The sequence below is a fragment of the Canis lupus genome, chromosome 12 (assembly GCF_048164855.1).
Source record: "Canis lupus baileyi chromosome 12, mCanLup2.hap1, whole genome shotgun sequence".
NCBI classification, from domain to species: domain Eukaryota; kingdom Metazoa; phylum Chordata; class Mammalia; order Carnivora; family Canidae; genus Canis; species Canis lupus.
The window spans coordinates 48,826,776-48,843,979 of record NC_132849.1 but is presented as its reverse complement, the minus strand read 5'-3'; the positions used below and the strand labels follow the sequence as shown (position 1 = coordinate 48,843,979).

The 17,204-nt window shown below is 36.4% G+C and overlaps 1 long non-coding RNA gene across 10 annotated transcripts in view; it reads left to right on the top strand.

Moving 5' to 3' along the window:
- Positions 1 to 17,204, top strand: part of LOC140601664 (uncharacterized) — a 364,660-nt gene that overhangs the window by 104,823 nt on the left and 242,633 nt on the right. The window lies entirely within an intron of this gene.

Below are 17,204 nucleotides of genomic sequence, written 5' to 3'. Positions count from 1 at the left end.
CTCACTCTATTACATCAAACTTATATACATTCTTGTTTTCTTAGTACCTAACACAGTTCCTGGCTCATGGTAGATTCTTAAATTTTGTTGAATTAATAAATTAAGTAAGGGGATAAGAAAAGGAGTGTTATCTCATGCAGTACAGGGAATTCTAAATGTAAGTTGATGGCTTTGCTGTGTTTTTTTGTTAAGACTGTACAAGAGACATAATCTGGAGATAATTGGTCTTCAACTCAGAATGATTAACTAACAAGACTTATGGTCCCTAGAGATAAAGAGGAACAAGTTGTATATACATGCCAATTTCTGACAATTTCTATACACATCTATAGACCTCACATTGCTAAGACAGACTTTAGCTTTTATTCAAAGTAAGGGAATTGAGGTCAATGATTTAGCAGCATTTTCATTTTTTTCCAGTTTTATTGAGAAATAAAATTAACATATATTACTGTATAAGTTTAAGGCATAGATCATGATAGTTTGGTTTACTTATATTATGAAACAATTACCACAATAGTTCAGTTAACATCTATCTTGTTGTATAAATACAATAAAAAGAAAAAAAAGAAAAAAGATTCTTGTGATGACAAGTCTTAGAATCTATTAACAACTTTCTTATGTATCATATAACAGGATTAGCTGTATTTGTCCTATTGTGTATTACATCCCTACTACATCTTTACCTTACAACTATAAATTGGTTCCTGTTGACTACTTTCCTGCAATGCACCCTGCCCCCACTTTCTGCTGCTGGTAATCACAAGTCTGATCTCTTTTTCTATTATTTTATATTTTTTGCTTGTTTTTTGTTTTTGTTTTAGATTCCATGTATAAGTGAGATTATACAGTGTTTGTCTTTCTGATTTATATCACACACGCACACACACACACACCACAACTTTATCCATTCATACGTCGATGGACATTAGGTTGTTTCTGTGCTTTGGCTACTAATGCCACTATGAATGTGGGAATGCAGATATCTTTTCAAGTTAAATGTTTTCATTTCCTTTGGATATATTCTCAGAAGTGGAATTGCTAGATCATATGGTTGTTCTATTTTTAATTTTTTGACTATCCTCCATACTGTTTTTCCATAATGGCTGTATCAATTACAATCTCACCAATGGTGCATAAGTGTTCTCTTTTCTCCACATCCACACTAGCACTTGTTATCTCTTGTCTTTTTGGTGATGGCCATTCTAGTAAGAATAAGGTGAAATCTTTTCTTTAATGACTAGTGATTTAGGGCTTTCCCTCAACTTTGCTCTGCTGATGAACAAAACCACTAGTTGGTTGGGATTACTACTTGAGCACTGCAAGTATAAACTCAGTGTGCCAAGATCCCTGTGTTGATTGTTGCAAGCACCTCCCTCCACTTCTCTATCACAGTTATATTACCAGGGGTTAAATGTCACAAATTTCACTGTGGTCCTCCTGGTGTGAGATCAAAGTAGGGGCTCCCACAAAGCAACTGACAATGCTCTGCGGGAAGTGACCCTTGGGTTCTCTTTCCTACTGGAGAAACCACAGGCTCACGGGAGACCTTTCCACATGGTGCTCTCCTGGCCTGGGGGAGAAACAGTGTGGTCAAAGTGTTGCTGCTTCTCTTACTCTTCTAATGTAGTCTGTTTGGGTCTGTTGTTCCGGAGAGTGCTTCAGCCTCACCCTTGTGTTCTAGGATCCTGTCAGTGGTGTCTTATTCTTAAATGGTTGTGGGTTGTTCTTGTAATGGGAAACAGAGTCAGGAACAACCTGTGTCACCATCTGAACGATACCTGCCTAAGAAATAAATTTCCATTCTGACTTTAGCTCCCAATAATAGTTGTTGGTTGGAGAAGGATTACTCATTCAGAGTGTTTATGAGATACTCAAATTCCTTATTTCATACCAGGAATTCAAACCTACCCAGATTATTTTAATATGCTTATGTCATATCTCTGAACAGGAAAGAATATTGAAATAAATAAATAAATGTTTCATAAAGGCTCAAATAAATAAAATGATATGGCTACACTTGGGTTTAACATACCATACAGCCAACTTAAATTTTATAGATATTTTTTCCAAAACAAAAATGCTTGAGTTTTGTAAGAAAGCATTTCAGAAGCTGTCACTAAAATTATCTACATAGCCATTTAACCATAGTTATCTTTACCATATTTCCAGCTTTAGAGAGAACATAAAATCCAAGCACTGTCAGTTCATTTATACTACCATATGGCATGATTCTACTTTCTTTCCAAACTCTTCAAGCCTCTGGTATTAGATTCCAAATGTCTGCTTCTGTTCTTAAACCCATCTACACAGACAGACAGACAGTCACCTACCCACACACATGTACACACCTGTGCATGCACACACTCATACACACATTTCTATTGACTGCTGCATTTATCTTTTTCCCTAGGATTAGTATACTTGGTAAAGTCCCTCCATGTTTGTGTTCTCTCTGTATCATCAAACAATGGATCTTGCCTCTAAAACTCACTACCCAGTTGTTTGAGACAGTAATCAGCTTTATTACTTTGGATACTACTGGTATACTGATAGCATTCCTATTGTTAGGCTTTTTAAGACAAATATTGGACATGTAGTCATTTATGTTGTGGCTGATCATCAAATATTTAGCTGAACTTCTGACAGTAAAATTAAATGGAGTAAAGGCATCTGGATTCATGATCAATCCAATGTGGCAACTAATGCAAATAATGTACTAGTATCTTGACCAACTAAAGTAACACAGGGTACGAAACTTCATAGAGTTAAGGAAGAGAAAATGCCTTGATATCCAATAGAATAGGGGATTCTTGTTTATTTTATCACTTGGAGAGGACCATTCAGGTTTTAGTAAATATTAGAGGTCTTTCAGTGTCACCTGAAAAAGTAGATATGAGAGCCAAAGGAAATAATTGATGTTATTCACACAGATATCATTCTAGGAACTCTATAGAGGATTATACGTGGAAGGCCTCCCTGAAATCCTCTTGTTCCTTGACCTTTGGTTTCTGTGTTTTTCTCCATCACAATTCTTATCTTAGGTATCATAATAGGTTTTTGTGTCATTAAACTCCTTTTCTAGACAATGGGATCCTTTAGATAAGGGACTTCTTTTATCATACATATCATAAGTTTTATGACAATATACTCATTTTCTAGATAATAAGTTCCTTTAGGACAGGGACTCTCCATTACTAGGGGTTTGTTTGTTTGTTTGTTTGTTGGAATCTCTAGTGCCTAGCTTGGTATATGATACAGTAGGCTCTCAGTTGTTTGCTAATTTAATCAATATACAAAAGGAAGAAGAGGGGAAATTCAGTGATGTGCCCACTCATACTTGGTTCACAATAATGCTCAGACACTTGATGGAGTGATAAACTACTGATAAATTATACTTTTTTGATAAAGAGATGAGTAACTTCTATAACAAGCCTATTAATGGGACTTGTTTTGTTGTTCCAGAGTTCACCATATTGCCCTGCTAAGTTGACTGTGTTATTTGAAACCAATTCAGGATTTTGAAAAACAAACAAATATAAAAATGGGGATAGTACCAAAAATGCAGATAAGAAAGATACAAAAGAATTGCTAATATGAACAAATTTAAGCTTAGGAGTTTTTTTTTTCAACTAAATTTTGATAAAAATAAAAATATCTTATTTCTTGGGACGATTCCAAGCAGATGCATATTGAGCACTTACATGCAGTCATAATACTTTAAGTTAGGAATACAAACACGGATATAATCCAATCATGTTTTCAAAAATCTTAAATCCTAATTAGAGAGATAAGGTCACAAATAAAGGCAAAAATATGTCACAGGTATTCTTTTTGAAATTGTTCAAGGCAGCGTTTCAAGAAAGGATGTGGTCAATTGCACAGTGAGTCTGCAAGGACAAGAGTCAGACTTGATAGAGGAGGTGACCTTTGAGCTGAGCAGAGCATTGAAGATAAATAAGGTTGGCCGGAAAAGAGGGGAAGAGAACAGGAAGCAGTTTTAGTATAGACATGATAATATGATAACCCAGAAGGCATATGCAAGTGGGGAAGGCAGCTGTGGGTTTCAATGAAATGAGATCTGTACCATCAGGTGCTGTCAGGTGGAAATGGCAGGGTAAGTAGCATATTTGATAGCACCCAAGATAAGGCTCCCTTGCAAATTGAACTTGAAACAAGCTAGATATAAATACAGATCCATCAAGGCAAAGCGCTTCATGTGTCAGTATCTATTAACTGGTTGATGCTAAGATGTATTTTTGCTGAATGGCAGGAGCTGGTGGGCCTGCCAGTCCCAGTAGGGTATAAGACCAAGGGAGATTTTTCTTTTCCCCCTGAAGAGAACTATTTGCTTACAAGTACACACAACCCCTGTTGTATTACAATGTGATTATACTTCAGGCTCTTCTGAGAGATAAAATTGTCTATGATGGAAATCAGAGGGAGAGCACAATGCAAGGCTGGGGGCTGGCTGGCAGCATGCAAGATCAAACTCTCTTTTAACTTGTATCAGACAAGAGATTAACATTGGATTTTGTGATATTTTTGACTGATACTCATACGGTTCCATTAAGAACAATCTTAGGAAATTATCTGAATGCATCTACTTAAATGACAGGAATGGATAATAAATTTTATCACCAGAGCTGTCTTTAAAAAGAGGAGAGGATTCTATAGTTACACACTGGGGATTAGGCTTTGCTCTGTATTTTCGCAATTATATTATTTCCCCATCTTAAATTAGTAAAGTGGAGCTGATGGTTCTCCCTATTTCCATGGAGAGCAAGCATATCACACTATCAGGAAACCAGAATTCTCCTATTTTGTCTATATCACCTGCAAGATACCATAATACAGATGTCCCTCACTGTGATGAAAAATGCACATTTCTAAGCAAGAATGATATCTGATTTAACACTGTGTTCGTGTTTATCCAGTATGCCCCTCTGAAAGGACAAATACTTGCATTTTATTTGCCATCTGATTTTTATTCTATTCTAACCCTCTCCTTCTCATCCATGCAGGGCTCCATAGCTTCCAGCCCAGATTTATGAGATCATAGACGGGTGCTATTGCCACAGGGATAATAAGTAACAGTGAAAATTCTGAGTCCAATAAAATTTTTAAATGCTGTTTTTTTTTTTGCTGTTTTTCTCCAATATTTTTTTATGAATTTTTACATTTACTGAGTTTCATGAAATCCAGCAATAACCAATTACAACTCCCTATCCTTTTGCCCACGGTTAAATTTGATTGAAGTAGGAGCAGATCTGAATGTCCAATGACCATTTTAGATTTCAGTAAAATTAATAATGTTGCTTTATCCATGGAAGTACTTTGGAAGGTTTAATTGTACTGGTTGAGTAGAAATTGGCAGTATTCTTATCACCATAATTCACATACTCCAGGCTACAATAGTAAGGAGGAAAGAATAGTGTTTCAGTAACAATTACACAAACAAGGTACATTCACCAATCCTTCCTTTCACTTCTTCCAGATAGTCCTGGGAAACCCCAGAATCTCTTATGTAATCATTGGACAAGTTAGTATTCTTAGCAACTTCAATAAAATTAGCCATTTTTCTCTTGTGCTATGGCTTGCTCTAATGATGTCTGCTATTTCAATATTCTGTCTTGCTTTCCCCATTAAACCATTTAAATGTTCTAGTAATTTTAATATCTTTCATCTAGGTCACATCATCCCAGCTTCTTGCCCCTGAAACCAAGATAAATATAATTATTCAGACCATGAGCTACACTTTCAGATTGAAAATATTGTCATAGCTTATATCATCAAGTTTTCCAGTAAGGGGATCACTGGCTGTTACTTGTAAATCTTTCTCTTTTTCTGATTTTGTATAAAATAGGATATGATCTGTAGTCAAATGAGGCAAGTCTATTCCAGTCATTAGTTTTCACTATCCACTGGGGGAATGGGGGAAGGTAGGAGAAATGTTCCTGGTTTGACAACACATGTAATTTATCCATCCAGTGAAATATCCTCTCTGGGTCAAACTGAAATGAGCCACCTTGTCAATTAATATGAGCATCCTCTCCAGTAAACAGATATGTCTCTTTGTACTGCTTCACTCTGTGGAGAAAAATGTTCCCAAAAGTAAGTTGTTAGTTTATTGCGGTATATAAGGATTTAGTTTTGTGTTGGCTGAATGGCTTAGATTTTTAGAACAAAAGAGTATCTGCTTAAAAACTATTCCCCCGGGGTCACTGTGATTTCTCAGAGAGTATGTGGCTGATGAGGCAGCTTTGGCCAATATTCATATAATATGCTTTCCAAACTGGCCAGAAATGAACTTCTGTTACAACAACTGACACCCTCTCCTCAGCATCAATTGTATATCTGATTTATATGAGGTTGAAACACCTACTGGGAAACCAACTCAAACAATAATGGGGTTCAGACATGTCTGGAAGGCTGGAGGATGGGTAAACTCAGTGGTTACCAAAATGCAAAGTGAGCGTAAGTTGGCACCACAGAGTGATTTTCATAATAGAAGATGAAGTCTGGCTCAGTGGTCAAGATTTTGCAATGGTGCATGGGAGTGAGATGAGAAAGGGGATTCTGCTTACAGGGTGTTGCTGGTGAAAATAACATTGTCTGGGGTATATTAGATGACCCTTGCTGGTTCTTTCATTTCTGTTCCTATCAATAGGAACACATATGGACACTTCTTTTTTTCTAGTGGAACTAAAAATACAAATGCATATTTACACTTATTTGTATAACAGATTAAAACCTCATTCCATGTATTGGAGCAGCATAATTACATCCACATACAATCATTTGCATATGAAAAGTCCTTGATTTGCATGGACAATTATAAGTACTCTTTTTTTTTTTGCTGATGCAAATGAAGAAACACCTTTGGAAAATTGGCTTCATAATTTCTAATCATATATCATTGAGTGGTGCATACAGTTTTAGGGATGAAATCGGCATCATTTTAAGAATAAGAAATCATTTACGGAGATTTTTTCTGGGAGAAGTGCTTGACAGAATATTTATTTTCCTAGTAATACTTAAAAATTGAGCATTCAATAATCCAAAGCTGAATGAGATGAAGGACAGACTTGGTGTTTCCTGGATACTTGACTTCATTTAACTAACATATGAAGAATTTTATGAATGTTTTCATTAGAAACAATCAGAAAATTGTTTGTTTATCATCTTTGCACCACAGAGGATTGAAATCCCTGAAAGGAATTGACAATTTTCAGTCACATTCCTCAGGTTTCTGGCTTCTTTAAATAAATTTCAGTATGTGTTAAATATTTCCTAAGGGCCAGTGAAACTCACATTAGGATTTGTCAAATGTGTCAAAAACTCCTGACACATTAGGAGTTGTCAAAAAGCCCAGGATCTCTCAAAAGACTGACTTTTAAACATGATCTTTAATGTTGACTTTCTGTCCGAAGTGTTTCGTCTATCTTGAGGTGTTTCTTCACAGTTATCAGTTACTTAGATATGTGAAATTGCTTCTTGTCGTGAGCATGAGCAGGAAGAGAAAATTTTCCATTCTATCATTTATGTACTTTCAGTAATTACACTTCATTTATTGGGTCATGAGAAGTGACATTTTGTTTCTAAATGAATAGAGTTATAATGAATTCACCTCAGATAGTTAAATCTTAAGTCTGTCACTGAGGTGACTCTGCTCTTATAAAATCACTCTGTAATAAGCCTTCTTTCCCTCCTGCTTGTCTAAGAATATAGCCATCTTCACACATAAAAGATATGCCTCCTAGATGGCCCTTGATTTCCCTATCCAAAGGGAGGTTGAAACTAGATCTTTTCAAAGACATTGGGAGGCTGTGTTAGGAACACATATCAACAGTTCACTGATTCAAGGTTCAAGTAGGATGTATTCTCAGCTCTGAGGACAAGCCATCTTCCTTCACTTTCTTCAAGGCCCACATGGATTTGTATCCCTGCCAGGAAGGATTCTGGGTATCATTCTCCTCACACAGTTCATTCTTGTATTTTCAGATCTGTTAGCAATTCTACAAACTGTTATTGCCTTGACATATTGATTAAATATAAACTTAGAATTGATTCCCAGTTGGTTCATTCATTCATGTATATACATACACACATACACAGATACAGAGAAGTCTATATGTAAATAAATATATATTAAAATATATACATGCAATATATGTATAATATGTATAATATATATATATACACACACACACACACAGTATTGTGTATATTTTTGTGTGTATTCCATCTGAAGAGTTCATTCACAGTAGCAGTGGTTTTTTCTTTTTAACTGTCATGGAAGTAGATTTTGAAATCTGAAGGATTTTATGAGCACTTTAATGATTATAAGATCTTTTGTATCTGTACTATATCTTGTTTTTAGCGACCTTATCATGAAGGTGAGGTCAATAAAATAGTTCCTATTTTATAGATAAGAAAACTGAGCCTGAGAGGGTTTAAAGGATCAGTTCACATTGATAACACTAATAACTCAAGAACCAGGGCTGAACTCAACCTCAAAGACTCTAATTTGGTGCTCTAATTCTACTAGGCTTGTGTATTCCCCTTTTGTATGTCCAACAGTGCCCACCATAGCCTTGGATAAAGCATAGATTATAAGCTAAAACTTGGTAAATTGACAGAAGTTACTTCCTTAGAGATCGCAAAATGTGTCCAAGTCAATTATGCCTGGTGGCCTTGCCTGTTAGCCCAACTATAAAATCTTGAAAAATGCTGAGAGAAAGGGCTACAACTTAGAAGACAAAATTGCCATCTTAAATATCCTGAATATTTACAGCATGTTGTATATAACATATTTTGAGGTATATATGAGAGATTATGGGGGATAGCATATGTATCTCATTTGACAGCAACAGTAAATACCAACATTCTAAGGCCTACTGAAGTTTTCAGCCTCTATTCTGACCTGCAGGTTTAGATTTCTTCAAGGAACACTTCAGTTTCCAAATCTGCCATGCAGCTTCATCTTCCTGTTCAACACATACTTGTTTTGTCTTATCTGGCCTTCTGTGGGGCTCACCTTTACTATTACACCATGCTGCAATATTTGCTTCATGTTCCCTGTGTAGCTCTGTCAACCACACCCCCAGATTAATACTTTGAGTTAAGCAGCAGTACCTGAGCTGCTTTTTTTATTCCACTCAAAGCCTAGTAGGTTCTTAAGACATGCATTTGTATAAATAATAGACTCTAAATAAACAGATTTTGTGTTAAATTTGTCATCCATCTGTAGGCATATTATATCAAATGTGAAGTACCACAGTTTAGGAGATATGAGAGGATGTAAAAGGGAACAGTAATAATGCTAAAGTAGGTGTAGAGTGAGGTCTTGAAGGTAGGCGAAACACCTGGAATGACTGTAGGTATGGACAAGCTTATGTTCACATGCATATTTCTTTAACAGATTGCAAGCTTTTGAAAATACCTATGGAGGTTAGCACAGTGCATGGAAAAGAGTACATACTCAGTGAATATTTGTTAACCCAATTAATAGAAGATATTTATAGACAGGTAAAGAACATACCGGCACCCCTACTTCTTCCTTTGCATCATCAAAATTTACCATTTGGCTAAGCATCTGCCTTCTAGCCCACAAGGTTAAAGTTTGGTAAGAGAAAAAAACCACAGAAAGTAGAGAGGACAATGTCCCTGTAGAATAAATGACTTGCAGGATTAGTAGCTATCCTACATTCCTCAACAGTTAAGGGTACTTGGCTGCTCCTTAGGAGCAGAGAAAACATACACTTAGTGGCATGTAACATTTGCAACAGAGATAGCATATCTGACAACACGTAAACAGGCCTCACATTCATGCTTGAGAAGTGTAAGGACATGGTCATAAGATCAGAATATGAACTCTTGGCTTAAGCTAGGCTTTACTAAAACTTCAAAATGTATCTCCTGAAGGGAAAGCTGGCTTTTTAGAAAAGCACATAAGATCAAAAATAAAAGGTGCCAACTTTGCCATTTCATTAACACTGGGTGATTTTCAAGCACTAAAACACTGAATGGATTATCCTTTCCTGTAAGTGGAATCAGAGCTCATATTGGCTCCTCCTGTGAGCTGCAGTGTCTGTTAATGTAGCATCATAGGCATGAGGAATCAGAATTTTTCTACATTGTGAAGGAAACTTGTCATCATCTGTTCCAGGATCTGACTGGTGATCCTGGGCCAATCACTGGCTTTTGAATGGGATGGTTATGAGAAAGATCTGCTCCCCTGAAGATCCTATATCATATCTGCTGCTCTGGGGACAGGCTGATAATGGTTATGCACACAAAATCCTGGGTTTTATAGCAGATAAGAATTCAGACTTAATGTTGCCCAGGATGTTCAAAATCATGTCAGAGAGAATATTTTCACATGAGGATGAATAAATAATACATTTGCTATTTAGCCTGCAAATAAATGATGACTCCTGAAAACTGTACCTATTCACATCCTATCTTTTTAAGCAAAATTGGGCCTGCCATATAGGCAGAGCTGCTCCTCCATTTCTAACTTTAATATTTCTACTTTGGCACAGGTATTCCTTTTTCATTAGAGCTTTTCAACCAGAAAAGCTAATATCTGAATATATTATTCTACATATTTACTTCCAACTTAACAGGACTGAAGCTTGGTGGAGCAGTTTACATGCAAGGAATACTAACAGGAATGAGCAGAGGAGTGGAAGGAAAGAAACAGAAATAAGATAGACAGTGACCATGTCCCTTATACATAAGTAGTATAAAAGACGGAGCAAAATTGCTAGGAAAGCTGGTCAAAAGCAAAGTATTTTGAAAAATACTTTAAAAATAGCAAAAAGCCCTATAGCAGATATTTCCACAACATTTACCAAATAGTGGGCATTAGTATTTTAAAAAAAGGACACAAATATAGGTGAACTGCTAAGATTATTAGTAGAAATGAAAACTGGCTAATGGATTCCAATAAGTAAGTGCCTATAAGTAGTCTGGATTTATAAGGGATATATTTTGGTATTTCCAAATATAGAATTCATAGAAAATTTATTTTTTCTATCTGTAACAAAAAATAAGGAAAATTACCAGGAGGATATTTGAATCCATGTGAGCAGTGATATTCCTATTTCCTTTGCATTTATCAATTTAGCTTAGAACACATGAGTATTTTGTTGGGAAATGGCTAGAGGACAGGAGTCAATAATTTTTGTTTCATAATACTCTTATTGTGGTTTTGAACTCTGGTTTTCATGGTGCATCTCCATATAACTTTTCAGATATGTATATTTATGTCTTATCATACCAACTAAGCAGCCAACTCCTTAGAGGAAATCACGTATTTTACTTTTTATTCTGTCATATGGCACCTAGCATAGTGCTGGCCACTTTGGAACATACACACATAAGACAACCCCTCTCCCCCAAAATACTTGTAGAGAGGACTGGGTTAGAGCTGTGTGGTGAGCAACCCCACTTTGCTGACCTTAGACACATGGTGATTGCTTAGGGCAAAGAACAGTCTCATGCAAACATTTTGAAGACAGGAGCATTTCAGCATCTCTACCCTTCACCATGAGGCCTAATATAGAGTGGATATCCAGTAATCAGCAAAGAAAGGCATATTTGATTTGTGATTTCATTTAAGATGCAAGACTACTTTGTAACCTGCACCTCTATAGTCCTTTCACATCGTAGTTATCTCAGAGGATTATTAGGCATAGTATAGAACTAAAATTCAAGAGAAAACCTTGGGTCAAATAAACGTCAGGTGTTGAATGTGACAGGAAAGGATCTGTATGACTTCCCTGAGCTGAGGCACTATGTGTCCTGAGACGAATCTGGCATAGGAGAGGGGGAGGTTGACAGTCATGCTGAGACGCTGGAATAGAAGCGGAGGCAGTGACTCAAAATGGCACAGCTCCAAGATTTGGGAGCCATGGTGGAAGCAGGTGACAATTGTTGAGCTATCTTAGTCTCTGACAGAATGAGAAAGGCAGTTTCAATGAAGAAGTTGAAAAGAGATAGAATGTGATATAATGAATCAGGAGAAAAATAAGTATGCAGCTGGCACACATGTGAGTATATTAAGTGTGCTTCCACTTCAGGAACACTGTCCAGAATGCCCTGTTTCTAGAGAGCCTCATGATTCCTTTCTTCTTTTCATCTCTTCCTTCAGGTCTTCACTCATTCACCACTTCACCAATGAGATTTTCCTCAACCGCCATATTAAAAAATAGCAGTCCATTTTCTTATATTCTATATACCCTATTCTTCTTACCCTGCTTTTTCTACATAACAGTTTTCACTTCCCCAATATCATTTATTTACTTATTTATTTAGATCTGTCTCTCTTGAGTATAACAAAAGATCCATGAAGGAAGGAGTGTTGTCTGTGTTTATTCTCTGTTGCCTCCCCAGTATGCAAAATTAAGTAGGTAATGAATGAATAAATGAATGAATGAATCAATCAATTAAAGCACACTCTCTGGGAAAAAGCACCAAGAACCAGAGAGTGCAGAATTCTTGATCCATGCAAATTCTTATTTGCTAGAAAATCAGCTTTTCTCCATTGGCTTCAATATGTCATCTGTGATATTGTGTGAGCTAGGAGATGTTGGGAGTAGAAGTAACATCATATTTCCCCAGGGAATAAACTAGACTAGTCCATCTCTGCATTTCTTCTGGTTCATAGTCCTCTGGCTTTGTGATTCTACAATTTCATGATCCAAATGTTCCATTTTCTCCCATAGTGAATTCTTTGCTTTTAAATTCAATGAATATCTCAATTTTACATGAAGTTGAGATTGATTGATTTATAAAAGCAAACATAAGAAAAAAAGAAACCAAAATAATTTTTGGTGCCATTAGTCTACCAGTCATTCTATGTTGGCAAATTGGCTAAAATATCCAGTTCAACCAAAGCAGTTTTACTGATGTATTTTCTTTTTTACCACCTGTTATTTAAAAGGATTGACCAAATACAGTAGACAATTCCTTGGTTGTTATTTAGAGAAAGCTTTGAGCTTAAATCAATATGATATTTTGCTCTGTAGGTATTGAAAATCATTCTACCGTTGTCACTAATTGCTTTGGTATTCTGCAAAAGTACAAAGTGTCAGCTATTTATTAATAAATCTGTTTTTGTAGTAGGGGGTGCATCTTTACTGTTTATCATGTAACAGCAGTAAAACATACTGAAGCTCTGAATAGAGCATGTAATGAAAGACTCTGTCAGTGTGTGGCATATCTCTTGATTAAAAAGCAGGTAAAGGGATGTGTAAGGAGCAGGACAAGATGCATACAATTCTTCTAAAGCCCTCATTGCCAGTGATCACTCTTACATGGATTAAAAGCTGTCAGATATAATCATTTATCAAGCAATTGTGAAATGGGGAAATATAAAATTAAGAAGAAATTTTTGATGGCTTGTCATAGTCAGCAACTGGGCTAGGTTTGCATAGAATTCATGAGATTAAGTAGATAAAATACACATTTATTCGATTCTCTGGTGCAACTAAATTGAGAAAGTGGTTTGCAAGACAGATTTTTCATCCCTTTTACTCAGCAGTGAGTGATAGAGAAAGCAGTCCTCTATCTTTATCTTTTCAACAGAGCTCTTCTAGAGACACAAAACCATAGCTCCAAACCATTCTGGGGAACAAAATTGTTTCCTCAGACAAGGAGTGATGGAAGAATGTGCTCCTTAATCATATACAAGTCATTGTTTACCCAAATTTAGTACTACATGTACATATTTATACACCATAATTTGGTGAGCAATGAAACAAACTTCTTAGCCTCCAGGGATCATTTGTACCAGCTTACCCCAATTTCTGAAATCATTGTTATTATGCTTACCAGTCATAGGGACCAGAGTTCCATAGGCTACTTTCTCTGCTGATTCAGTTTAAGGATGTGTTTAAGGATGGTACTAATAAATAAACTGTATCAAGATGAGAAATATGAGATATCTCCTGGGAACCCTGACTTGAAACCTCAGAGGATCTAAATATGTTTACAGAGCCTCCAGTTAGTCTACACAGACAATAGGACTCTGCTCTGAGAAAAAAAAAATCTAAAGCTTTTCAAAACATGTGAATTAAATGCCTAATATTATGTGCCAAGCAAAGAGGGAGGAATACAAAATGACTTCTGTTCTTAGTGGGAGGCAAGTACATAAAAAAAAAAAAAAGAAAACTGCACACATGCAATATGCCAATTGAGGAATGCATTATGTTGCTTGGGGCTTATAGAGAAATTAGTGACACATTGGGCTTGAGGAAAGGGTTCAATAAAGCTTTCTGGAAAAAAGTGACTTCAGGATGAGACTGCTATAAGGATTAAGAGTTCCATCAGGTAGCTCAGGAAGTTTAAAATATTGCAAAAGAAATTCAGGAAAGTGGGCACCTGGCTGGCTCAGTTGATGGAGCATGCGACTCTTGATCTTGGGATTATGAGTTTGAGCTCCACACTGGGTGGGGAGATTACTCAAAAATATAATCTAAAAAAAAATCCAGAAAAGGAAACCACCTTGCACAGTACTTGGTACCTCTTCTGCCACTATTGCTTCTACTTCCCCCACTTTAACCTGATTCATTTATTTTTCTCTTCTGGAGCAGCTTTCATTCATATAGTCCTATGTATTTTAAGAGTATTTACATGTATTTCCTCATTTAATCTTCTAGCTGCCTTCAATGGTAGGCAGGTATAGCAGACCAAGCACTACAGAATATTGAAATGATGATTTCCTCCATTTTTCCATGGAGAGTGCATAAAAGGCTCTATTCTACATGCGTAGGAGAGAAGTTAATTCGTTACATGCCATGGGTGTCATAGGGCATTAAGACTTAATTCTCTGGTTGAGAAAGCATAAGATAGACATTCACCAAACTTACCTCCTGTTTGTACTGACTCTGAAGATAGACTGCATTTTTCAACCTCTCTAGAATTGAAGTGGGGCCAAGTAACTAAGTCAATAGAATGCATGTAAAATTGATATGTGCCACTTTTCAACCAAACTAATAGAAATCCTCCTGCATGCTTGTTCATATGTTTTCCCTATCTGCTGGCTGAAACGGGAGAGCTCTGAGGATAGAGGAAAGGGAAGTGATAGGGAAGAATGGAGCCACCGGTGGAAGGATCTTGAATTCCTAAATTACAGCGTCAAAGGCCACTTGCCAAATACTATTATTGAACTGTTATGCAAACAAGAAATAAAGCTTTTGTATGTTAAACCATTAAATTTTAGGGGTTGTTTTCTTAAAGTAATCAGCCTTCCTTGATTAATATAGTAGAAGAGGCACTGTTTTCGCAGATTTACAACTAAAGAAAGAATGATTAATAGAAAATTAAACTTTGGTGAAGGCAAAATGGCAAATAGATAATAGAAACTCCACTTGAACACACATCATGTAGCTCTAGAACGTCCAGCATTCTCCACAATATCTTCAGAGGATTGATACTCCACTATAAAATAACTAAGTCTAGCATAAAAGCTACTTAATAAGCCGTGATGAGGTGAATACAGTCCATTGAATATATACTTTGGCTTTGAGGAAAAAGCCCTATGATTGTGCTTCCTTCACAAGCTACCTAAGCATCTGTCCTTCTAGTTACTGCTAAAGGATTGACATGTCTTTCATTTTCTCCTACCCAGAGCCACAAATGGTCCATCTTTCTGTTTGTACTGAGGCTTTGCTACTCAACACATGATCTACAGACTAGTGGCATGCCTTAGAAAAGTATTAGAAATATAGAATCTCAAGCAAAATTCTGCATCTTAACAAAATCTGTAGTGACTCTTGTATTGATTCTTGTGCACCCTAAATTTTGAGAAGTGTTGGTCTATAGCATTGCTCTACCCTGAGATTTGCTTTCCTGAATGAGAGTCCTTTTAGCACCTGTTGTCTCTTCCAACTAGTATCCTTTTCATCTCAGTAATTTTCTATGCACTCTCTTACCTTGATTGCACCCTCATGTGGTTACAACTGTGTTGACTTACAAAGACCTGCTTTGATCCATACTCAGCCTGGTTTTGACTTTCTTCATGTGACCTAGCCATTCCAGACTGAGTCTCTAGTACCAAAGGCAGGCATCAACTCTTGTAAGATAGATATATACTCAAAGAAGCACATTTTGGTGCTTTATGGTCATTAAACCCTTAATTAATTAAAGTGTCATATTAGCTCCAGGTACTGAATTGGAATTTATGGGAAATGATCCCTAGAAGTCTCTATTAGAGAGAAAAGATCTGAACATAAGGAGTTGTCCTGGGAGGGCCTATCTTGTTAGTCACCTGTTTTCATTAATTTTTGGGCTAATCAGCATTTGATAATACTCCTCTACTACATAGCATATTGATTTGTTTTCCTAGTATAGCTTTATAAAAATAAAAGTAATAGTATCAATTCCCTGCATTTGTATATGAGAATATATCCATGCTCTTAACTGAAATGCCTCAGATATCAATAGAGGTGGGTCATAGCATCCTATTTCAACCTTCTGCATTTTACTGTGACCTGGGCATCTAGCTCTGACAATTAGTCAAGAACAGAAGTGTAGAGTCTAATACTTAGAGGGAACATAGACATCTATAGTCTCTAAACTAGATGGCCCAAATATTTTAATAGATCAAATTTAGAGTCTCAGGACCTGAAATTCAATTGCTCAAAAATAATTCTGGCCTGTTATTTATTGGGAACATTTGGTGACATCATTGACAGCTGTCCTTAGAGTATGGTGAAGAAGAGTGTGGTGGGTTCTTGCGCCCAGCGGCTGGGTTTCAATTCTGACTCCATCCTTACTTGTTCTGTGATGTTGAAGAGATTGCTTAACCTCTCTAGATCTCAGTTTCCTCATATTAAAAGAGATTTACAGGGTACTGGGTGGTTAAAAAAGATTTAGTAAGTCTTATTAAAGTACTGAGGACAGGCAGCAGTACAGAATCATAATGAAAAATAAGCCCTTGTCTATTGTGCCCATTTGCAGCATTGTCATCCTCAGCAGATGTGGAAAGAAAGGAGTTAAGAAAAACAAACTAACCTTTATCTTTGGCTGAGATGTTTCCTTCTGTTCAGATGAAATAGCACAATAGATGGGGAATCTTAGGCTGGCAAGTGGCTACATGTGGACATTAGACATAAAAGTTAAAATAGTAATAATTTAATTCATTTTGTTGAATATTCACCTTGCTTTTTTCTGTACTGATAAACTAGGTTTCC